This window comes from Camellia sinensis, chromosome 4 (genome assembly GCF_055761805.1).
Source record: "Camellia sinensis isolate YWXY chromosome 4, ASM5576180v1, whole genome shotgun sequence".
Lineage (NCBI taxonomy): Eukaryota > Viridiplantae > Streptophyta > Magnoliopsida > Ericales > Theaceae > Camellia > Camellia sinensis.
In genome coordinates, this window is record NC_138964.1 from 60,096,254 (window position 1) to 60,107,268 (window position 11,015).

The window sequence follows — 11,015 nt, forward strand, 5'->3', positions numbered from 1 at the left end:
GTTTCGTCTCTTTACCCTTTTATTGTTTTGTGTATTTCTGTTGAAATTTAATTGTAATTATCAGCTTATGTTCTTAGTATATAATTTGATTTCTTCATAAATCTATTTATTTAATTTCACAATTTTGAACAACAAGCTTAAAACAGATTTTATATATATTTTCTATGAAATTAATCGAATAGATTTATATAGACTATTAGGTTAGCTTTGTATAGTGTTACTAGAAATTGTTGCGGTATTACTCACTTTTTCAATGATTGTAAATCAGGCAATATTATTCTCTAATTGCTTAGTTTAATTAGAATGCTCTATTATAATTTGCATACTTAATTGTATTAGTATGATCTTGTTTTATGTGTATGGTTCATCATTCCTCTACCATGTTTTGCATGAATTTTAAGGTTATAAAATATAATTATGGATGTTGCAATTTTGATATGCTAATTCTATTCTAGTTTTTAATTTCTTGCATGCTTATTATTTTCTAGACTAGATTACATAATTTAATGTATTTTGGAGTTATAGAGTTTTATGAATTGTGTACATGATTAATCTAAATTATTTAATTAGGTGCATTAATCTGAATTATTTAATTAGGTGCATTAATCTGAGTTATTTAATTGGGTGCATTAAACTGAGTTATTTAATTAGGTGCATTAATCTAAATTATTTAATTAGGTGCATTAATCTGAATTATTTAATTAGGTGCATTAATCTAAATTATCTAATTGGGTGCATTAATCTAAATTATTTATTTAGGTGCATTAATCTGAATTATTTAATTAGGTGCATTAATCTGAATTATTTATTTAAGTGCATTAATCTGAATTATTTAATTGGGTGCATTAACTTTGAATTTGACTTATCTATTTGGAGTTATTAGTTTAAATGTTTATTATGAATTAATTTCATCCATGACTCATGAGTATTGAACTTTATTTTAAAGTTGTAATTTAATTTTGAAGTTACAAATTCTATTTTGTTTTGGTACCTTATATTAGTTGGTTACTTATATAATTAATAGTTGGCTAGATAGTTTCAATTATTTATTATAATTAAATTTTTTAGATTATTTGTTTGTATTTTGTTGTGGTTTGCTACTAACTTTCTTTGTAGGCATACCAATGCGAAAGGGAATGGAAAAACAAATACAAAACCAAATGAATAGTATTTGGGATGTAAAAAACAAAAAATGTTTGGACTACTAACTTTTGTGTTGAATAGGAATACCTAAGCGTGGAAAGACTTTTGGACTAAATAGAATCCTTATGGATTGACTATTTTATTTAAATGTTTGAAGCATGTTTTGCTTGAGATTTAGTTGGTTTGTTTATCAATTTGTGGTAGCAAGTTTTATTTGCTTGTTTTATTAGTAGCATTTTATATGCATGTATTTGGTTGTAGCAATTTTTAAATTGCTTGTAAATTTGGAATTTGGTTTGGTTTTCTGTAATAGAAACCAAAGTGTTTAGCCTTGGCTAAAGAGTAGTTCTTATTTGTTCAGAAATGACAATTAAGACGGATTTGGTTTCAAACCTTTGGAGTTTGAGGAAGTCTTTGGGTTTAATCATTTTATTCCCAAAGTGTTGGAAAACCAAGTTTGGAGAAAGTCTTTGGTTATAATCTGATTATGTCCAAAGTGTTTTGGTTTTGAGAAAGAAAACCAAATTTTAGCATTAGCTAAAATATTTTTGATTTTATTCAGAAATAATGAGCTTAGTTCCGGGAGTACCGGTTAACTTTTATGAGTGGTGTAATTCTGGAAGCAAATTTTATTTGCTTGGGAATCAATTTGTTATAACCTGGTTTATCCCTTGGAAATCTTAATTTTTTAAATTGTTTCCTATGGACTAGGAGTCAACATGCTCTTGAATGTTTTGTCAAAAGGTTAACTGGGTTTTAAGTGGGACCGATGTGACCCCTCCAGTCTTCCTGGGAACATTCCTGACCATGTTCGATTCTAGGTTAAATGGTGAGACTAGTTTTGAATTAAATTTTCATCTGAGGGATTTTCTAAGGGTTAAGTTTAATTTCTGGAATCACAGAAGTGAAATTCTGTTGTGATGTTTCAGAAATGGCTTCAAAAGGTGACAAACAGAAATGTTGTTCCACCTGACAACCTTTGCCTCACGAGATTCTTAAAGAAAGATCTTGAGAGATCAAGTATGATTAAAGGAAATCATAAGATTGCATTAAAATATCTCTGAATTGATCAGAGGCAATTAGTATGGTATCCTTGTGTTATAGCATTTATGATTGCTATGTGACTCTGCTTGAAAACAAAGTTGAGACAACCTGCTATAGTAGGTGAATAATTTTTGGATTTTTAAATTCCAAATATATTCTTAAATTGGTGGCTCCTAGTGAGTATAAGATCACTGATCACAGAGATAGAAAACTGGTGGTTCCTAGGAGGTGTTAGACCACTGGCTACACAGTTATGAGATTGTGGTTCCTAGTAGTGAACAGATCACTGATCACATGTCAAGACATCATGGTTCCTAGTAGTGGAGAGGCTACTGGTCATATGTTAAGACATGATGATTTCTAGTAATGAAAGAGTCTATTGATCCTATGTCAAGACGTTGTGATTCCTAGTAGTAAAGTGACTACTGATCACAGGCTAAGACATTGTGATTCCTAGTAGTAGAAAGTCTACTGACCACATGTTGAGAAATTAGTGATTCCTAGTGATAAGACTACTGGCCATCTTATGAAGTTCCAAATAGTAGACTATTGAACACTGGATTTGTGTTTCCTAATAGTAAGACTATTAGCTTCAGAGTGATAGGTTGGACCAAATATATTTGGGTGCCTAATTCGGTTGATGACATTCTGGGAATGTATTTACTGTGATATGATTTTGAGAGTTTCATAATCATTGTGACACAAGGATTTGTTTGAGACTTTGTATAAATTCTACAAAGAAGACTTAATTATCTGACTCCAAAATTGAGAAGGATAATAGAAAGAAATGAGGGAATACCTCTTCAGTGAAGGCCAATGTCTTTGTGCATGGCAAATCTTCTGGGATAAGGAAGAAGTCCCCTGTGAACAAGAACTCTAAGCTGGGGCCAAGGGGTGGTGTTGCAAAGAAGTCGGCTTACAAGCCGCAGGAACCTGGTTATCGGTTCTTTGGGAAATGTTATAACTGTGGTAACGAGGGGCATCGGGCTAGTGACTGCCGCAAGCAGAAGAAGCCATACAAGACCAAACCTCGTGCTCATATGGTAGACTTACAAGAGCACTCCCATGAGGAGGATGATATGCACTTGTCTGCCGTTGTCTCTGAGGTGAATCTGGTGGGTTCAAACCCAAGAGAATGGTGGATTGATACTGGGGCTACACGCCACATCTGCTCCGAGCAGAAACTGTTTACAACTTTCGAACTGGTTACAAACGGTGAGAAGTTGTTTATGGGAAACTCTGCTACCTCGATTGTTGAGGGGAAAGGAAAGGTGGTCCTGAAGTTGACGTCAGGAAAGAAGCTGACCTTGAACGAAGTCCTGTATGTTCCGGACATTCGTAAAAATCTTGTCTCAGGGTCTCTTCTTAGGAAACATGTTTTCGCATGGTTTTTGAGTCCGACAAAGTCGTTCTGACAAAACACTTGTGTTGAAGCGAAGTGGACAAGATCCCGTATGAGTTATGGAAATGTGTTAAGTCTTCTTATAAATTCTTACAAATGTGGGGGTGTCTTGCAATTGTGGCGATTCCTACACCCTAATGGGTTAGGATAGGCCTGGAATCCATGGATTGTATATTCATTGGTTATGCACATAATAATAGTGCATATCGGTTTCTTGTTCATAAGTCTGAAATTCCAGACATACACAGGAATACCATCATGGAGTCAAGGAATGCATGTTTCTTTGAAGACATTTTTCCTTGCCGAACCCATGCAGGGATTCCAAGGTCTTTGGAGCAATTTGATGAGCTTGCTAGTGAGGATGATCATGTTAATGATCCAGGTGATGATCAAATTGAGGTTTTAGATGAGCCCAGACGGAGTAAAAGGGCTAGGACATCCAAATCTTTTGGTCCAGACTTCTTGACTTATATGGTTGAGAACGAACCTCAAACTTTCCACGAAGCTGTGACTTCTCCTGAGAGTCCTTTATGGAAAGAAGCGATCAAAAGTGAGATTGACTCCATCTTACAGAACCACACCTGGGAGTTGGTAGATTTACCTCCAGGTTGTAAGCCTTTAGGCTGCAAATGGATTTTTAAACGAAAGATGAAGGCCGATGGGTCTATTGACAAGTATAAGGCGAGGCTCGTTATCAAAGGGTACAGGCAACGAGAAGGCCTGGATTACTTTGATACGTACTCACCTGTAACTAGGATAACATCCATTCGCATAGTGATTGCGATAGCAACTTTGCGCAATCTTGAGATACACCAGATGGATGTAAAGACAGCTTTCTTAAATGGGGATTTGAATGAAGAAATCTACATGGAGCAACCTGAAGGGTTTTCAGCTCCAGAACAAAGCAAGAAAGTCTGTAAACTTGTCAAATCTTTGTATGGTTTGAAGCAAGCGCCTAAACAATGGCATGAGAAGTTTGACAATGTAATGTTGTCAAATGGGTTTCGAATCAACGAATGTGACAAGTGTATTTATGTCAAAGACACTGACAGAGGTTATGTCATTTTGTGTCTATATGTTGATGATATGCTCATTATATGTAGTAACGATGTAATGATCAAAACTACCAAGAAGTTGTTAAACTCTAAATTTGACATGAAGGATATGGGCATTGCAGATGTTATTCTGGGAATTAAGATTACTAGAATCTCTGGCGGAATTGTATTTTCTCAGTCTCATTATGTTGATAAGATACTTGAGAAGTTTAGTGGATCAGATACGAGTGTGTCATCGACACCTGTAGACTTAAGTCTACACTTTACCAAGAATAATAAAGAGAGTGTCTCTCAGTTAGAATATTCTCGGGTAATTGGAAGTTTAATGTATCTGATGAGTTGTACTAGGCCAGATATAGCTTACTCGGTTAGCAGGCTTAGTAGATACATAAGTAATCCTGATGCTTCTCATTGGAAGGGCATTGTGCGGGTGTTAAGGTATTTACGCTACACTCGGGATTATGGGCTGCATTATACTCGATATCCAGCGGTGCTTGAAGGATATAGTGACGCGAATTGGATATCAGATATAAAGGACTCAAAGTCCACTAGTGGATATGTGTTCACTCTTGGTGGGGCAGCCATGTCTTGGAAATCTTCCAAGCAAACGTGTATATCTAGATCAACGATGGAATCAGAGTTTATTGCTTTGGATAAAGCAACGGAAGAAGCAGAATGGCTTCGCCATTTCATTGAAGATATTCCACGTTGGTCTAAACCTGTGTCAGCTATTTGTATTCATTGTGATTGTCAATCTGCAATTGGTAGGGCACAGAGTAATATGTATAATGGAAAGTCTAGACATATCCGTCGTAGACATAATTCCATATGACAACTACTCTCGAATGGAGTTGTCTCTTTAGACTTTGTAAAATCTAAGGACAACATTGCGGATCCGCTAACCAAAGGGTTAAGTCGAGTGTGAGTCGAAATGTCGTCAAAAGGAATGGGGTTAAGGCCTTTGGAAGTTACCAGAATGGAAACCCAACCTAGTTGACTGGAGATCCCAAGATCTAGGTTCAATGGGACAACTTAATTGCGTGTAACGGTGGTACGTCACTGAGGAGGTTCAACCTCCAGCCATTCCTTCTATCAGTGATACCTGCAAGTGTAGAGGATAAGCTGAGCTTTTAATGACTCTTATGTGTTAAGCTGTTGAGCTAAGTATTGCAGGATACTTTAGTAGAGTCACCTATGTGAGTTTGAAGTGGGGCCGCTTCTAGAAGAATTGGGCAGGCCAAGATTCTTTGAAACCACTCACTGAACCAGGCTAGTGTCCAGGGCCACACAGGGCACACCAGTGAGAACATAATGGTGGTAGGAGTAATTCCCGTGTGAGATCTATTGTCTCAGTTTACATAAACGGTAGAGCAGTTCAAGATGTCTTATTCACTGATCTGCCAGTAAACTCGATAGGTTTTCACTGGGAGAGATTCAAAGCCAAAAGCTACCTTCTCTGATGTCGAGGTTAGTCCGTTGTACTCTCTCTCAGAGTCTTTATTGTTGAACGATGTCTGTTTGTTGAGTCATTTGGTCAATTTTTATTTATGTGGGGGATTGTTGGAAAAAATGATTTTTGGGGACTTTAATTTAATATTAAAGTGTGGTGACTTTAATTAAATATTAAAGTGAGTCCTAACCATTTTTTGTGTTGGGTCTAAGTGAGCCAAAAATCATTGGGTTTTGAATAATAAATTGCCAAGAAATTGCTTCATGATGTTAGATTCATGAATAGGATTTTAAAGAGTATTTAAATCTTTTTTCTTGACTAAAGGGTGTAAATCCTTTGGACATCCATACTTTTCATTTTGTGGAAAGGGGCTATGGATGCTTGGTGTTTTAATGACTAGCCTTAAAGGCTGAAGGCTTTTCCTCTCTCCCCTATACATGTATAAATTGAGACCCTCCTGTCAAGTTTCAAATAGAAATTTTTTCTTCCATTTTACAAGTCAGTTTGCTTGATAGTTCCTATTGTGAGAGAGTGCTGCCATTGTTTTGTTCGCTAAGCTAGACAGATAGTGCTTCTGCCGTAGCTGGTTTTGACCGTCGTATCCTAGGAGACAGACGCCGGGTTTCCTCAAGCACTCGACCCGTGAGGCGGCAAAATCTATTTTAAGGAAACTGCTTCCGTGTAGGCTTCGGTTTCGTCTCTTTACCTTTTTATTGTTTTGTGTATTTCTGTTGAAATTTAATTGTAATTATCAACTTATGTTCTTAGTATATAATTTGATTTCTTCATAAATCTATTTATTTAATTTTACAATTTTGAACAACATAAATATGATTGTTATACTTTTGCTTTTATTTACACATGGATTTAATAACTATATTTTGAAATAATTTTGGATTGTTATCATCTTAATACTTCCTTGAACAGGAATTATACAAGTTTCTTGTATCATGGGCACAGTAATTCGTGCGAAGAAGCACGATATTCACACACTAGTGTATATATATATATATATGTTAATAATGATTGAGACCTTCAAATTTTGGAAATCTCCATGATTCCAAAAATAATCTGCACCATTCATATGAGAGAGATAGGAGGAAAAAAAAAACATGAATGATTCAAATCATTTTAAGGGTCATGATAGGATCTCTAAAATTGGAGGTCTGACTCATTTTTCTATATATATATATATATACAAATACAAATGGGAGATGAAATGCACCCTACAAATCATGATCACATTTATATTGGTGGGAGCACTACCTAGTACCAAGTCACAGTGGCCATCCAAATGGTTTCTGATCCATCTATTCATGCATTATATACAAGAAAAAGATATGTACCTGAAAATATATTGTGAAATTTTTTTTGTAAGTGAAATAGGTGATTTAAATTTAATTTATGGGTTATTTTTAAAAATGAATTATATATTTTATATATTGTTCTGATTAATTTAGAACTTGTTTAGTACCGTTTATAGTTATATTTTCAAATTTTATGAAATCTGTAAAGAAAAACTTGTTTGGTTTCCCTTTTTTTTAAAATTTATAAAAAATTTACTAAATTTTTTAGAGGATAAAAAGGTTAGCTTCACTTGTATAAATTTATTAGTATTTTTTTTCATCATTTCTATCTACCACCCATTGCTCATCACTATCACTGGCCATCATCGCTAATGATCTGCGCTAACAACCTCCTTTGACCGCAAATCACATCTTACGACGATAGCCACTTTTGTCGACCACCTCTTGTTGGAAACAACCTTAAGCGGATGGTCTTCATCTTTGCCTTTTACCTCTAGCAACTGACAATCACCTCTAGCAACTGTTTCTAACCGTTAACAACCACTTCCCATGAGTTGCCCCTTTCACTTATTTTCAAAATAAAATTTTAAATATTTGTGTATTGATTTTTTTTTTTTTAAAATTTCAATTGTACCCAAAATAAATATAAACGTATTTAATTTTTTTTTATAAATTATAAACCTTACCAAATTAATAAGTCAGCCTTTTGAATTTCATTTGATAACTAATTGGATAAGTCCCACTAGCCGACAGCTTTCTAGAAAAAAATAGAAAACACTGCAACCTAACCCATCAATACTAGTCAAGCCACCATTTTCTCATTGTCAACTTCTTCAATTAGATCCAAATTTACACACTATTTAACTATTTAGAATCTCATCCTCATGAACCATAGCTAAACAAAACCCTCCAAAACTCCCTATAAAACAATGCTCACATGTCTTATTGAATGAAGATTTAATAACTCCAATAATGTGTGATGTATACTTGGAATTAAATTTGGATTACACATTTTCTTTTTCTTTTTTTTTTCATATTTTTCTCCGTCTGAATGCTTTGATTCATACCATTACTGTAACTCCTATATATGTTTCCGAAGATCATAGTATGAGTATTGCAAATTGGCTACCCACAAAAAAACAATGGCAGGCCTCAAAGATTACTACAATTCCTGCCTCTGTGTTTTTGTCATATTGACTATCACTTGTAGTTGTGCCATGGCCTCAACCTCACCATCTCTGGCAGTCAAAGGGGGCTACTGGCCTTCATGGGCCTCGGATTTTCCTCCGTCCGCCATCGATACTACGCTGTTCACCCACATCTACTATGCTTTTCTTTCACCTAACAATGCCACTTTCAAGTTTGATATCGCAGACTCAACAGCTTCAATGCTCTTGAATTTCACGTCTACGCTCCACGCAAAGAATCCACCGGTGAAGACAATTTTTTCAGTCGGCGGAGGTGGCGAAGGCCCGGTTATCTTTTCCAACATGGCATCAACTGGTCACTCAAGGAGGAGTTTCATTGAGTCATCCATTGAAGTAGCAAGAAAGTTCGGTTTTGATGGTGTTGATCTTGATTGGGAATTTCCTCAAAGCCCAAAAGATATGGAAAATTTAGGCCAATTACTCCACGAATGGAGGGCTAAGGTCCATCAGGAGGGTAAGGCAACAGGCCGGACCCCTCTCTTGCTCACCGCCGCCGTTTACTTCTCCGTGGACTTCTTCCTCTCCGACGTCCAACGCTCGTACCCGGTGGGTTCGGTTAAAAAGAACTTGGACTGGATCAATGTGATGTGCTACGACTACCACGGATCATGGGACACTTCAGCAACGGGGGCCCAAGCTGCGTTGTTCGATCCAAAGAGTAATATAAGCACGAGTTATGGGCTTCGGTCATGGATCAAAGCTGGGCTCCCTCCAAGCAAGTTGATCATGGGCCTGCCATTGTATGGGAGGACGTGGCGGCTCAAGGACCCTAGATCACACGGTGTAGGAGCTCCAGCTGTTGCCGTGGGCCCAGGATCAGACGGTGTCTTGACTTACTCCGAGGTGGAGGCGTTCAATAGGGCGAATAATGCCACAGTGGTGTATGACGGTGTCACAGTGTCTACGTATTCTGTGGCGGGAACATCATGGATTGGGTACGATGATGCCAGATCAACAACGGTCAAGATAGAATTTGCTCAGGTCCTTGGGCTTCGTGGGTACTTCTTTTGGGCCGTCAATGGTGATTATGATTAGAAAATCTCAACACAAGGTAGAGTAATTTCAAACGTAAAGCAAATTTATACCTGACATAGTTGGGTATTTAACCATATTAATTATATGTCCAAAAAAAAGTTTACCCCCACGGAAAAGGTATGCACTTAGGTTTTCTTTAATAAAATTAATAATTCAAAGTTGAAAATTGAATTATGACCTTTTAAGCTGAAAATTTATTTGATAAAAATTTAAATGTTAAATTAGAATAAAATGTGTTGATATGCACATGATGAAATTTAAAATATATTATTTTTTATTTTTATATCATGGTGATGAGATGGTGGAGGTGGCGACTAGTGTGATGCCAATGGCAGTGGTGGTAGATAGTGGTGGCAATGATGGTGGAGGGGTGGTTTAGTCTAGGTAGAGAAGTGGTGGTGGTGGTTATTGTGGTGGTGGAAAGAGTGGCGGCTACGGCAATCATAGTGAATTATTTCAATCGTTCTTGAAAACATAAACATGGACACACAGTCGGAATTCCCTTATTTCAAAAGTTTTTGTCCCTCTATTTTAAAATATCTAAATCTATTAAATGATATTTTGAAATTATTACATTTTAAGATTTTCATATAATTATGAGTGTTTTGAGGAAAAAAAACAAATAAATTTAAAAATAAAACATCCTTAACCCACATTCATATATACATGGATACACACATGCAAATCGTGCAGTTCAAATTTGAACACATCATTTTATGTCATTCTTAATTCTAATACAATGTTGATGATTGTGCTTGATGGCTGTGCAGCATCAAAGTCATGGATTCTCTAAAAAAATTAAGTGGGAGCATGAAATGCATCTTTGGAATGGAATTTTTGAGAAGAAAAAGATGGCTTTTGTTCTGGAACATCACACCAATAGGCTATGTATGTTTTTTTAATGTGTTGAAAGATTAATTTCTTTTACTGCTCAAATCATGTGCCAGGATTAACGTTATTCTTTCTGTTTAGATGTCATGTCAATGTTTTTTTTTTTTTTTTTGGTGCTTCAATTCCTTTCACTTGTAGGTGTGTGTAAATGTGAAGATGAAACCATGGAATCATTGGATAACAACGAATCTATCTGTGCTGTCAAATAAATAAATGGAATGATCTGTCTCTGTCTCTGTTTCTGTCTTCGTCATTGTGTTCATGTTTATGTTTGTATTTGTTTGTACAGTAATATTACAACTTCATGAATTGTATCTCACTTTTGTTAAAAAATATCAATTTATGGTTTTTTTTTTTTATACTTAAATTTCACACTATACCAATTCAATCTCCACCACACAAATATATTATGAGTAAAATTTAAAACAATTGTTCCGAATCAATAAAATTCTTGTTGTTTGTATGATGGTTTGTGGAGAT

General features: G+C 35.7%; 1 pseudogene across 2 annotated transcripts; it reads left to right on the forward strand.

The window, feature by feature from the left end:
- The first annotated feature begins 8,236 nt into the window (after window positions 1-8,236).
- LOC145824668 (nod factor hydrolase protein 1 pseudogene) lies at window positions 8,237-10,777 on the forward strand (annotated as a pseudogene). 2 transcript variants are annotated; one of them, XR_014366614.1, is made up of 3 exons: window positions 8,237-9,660; window positions 10,415-10,532; window positions 10,674-10,777. The product of XR_014366614.1 is annotated as a nod factor hydrolase protein 1 pseudogene, transcript variant X2 (transcript). The 2 variants fall into 2 exon arrangements; XR_014366613.1 differs by having other exon boundaries at window positions 8,266-9,660; window positions 10,415-10,777.
- Window positions 10,778-11,015: the final 238 nt, after the last annotated feature.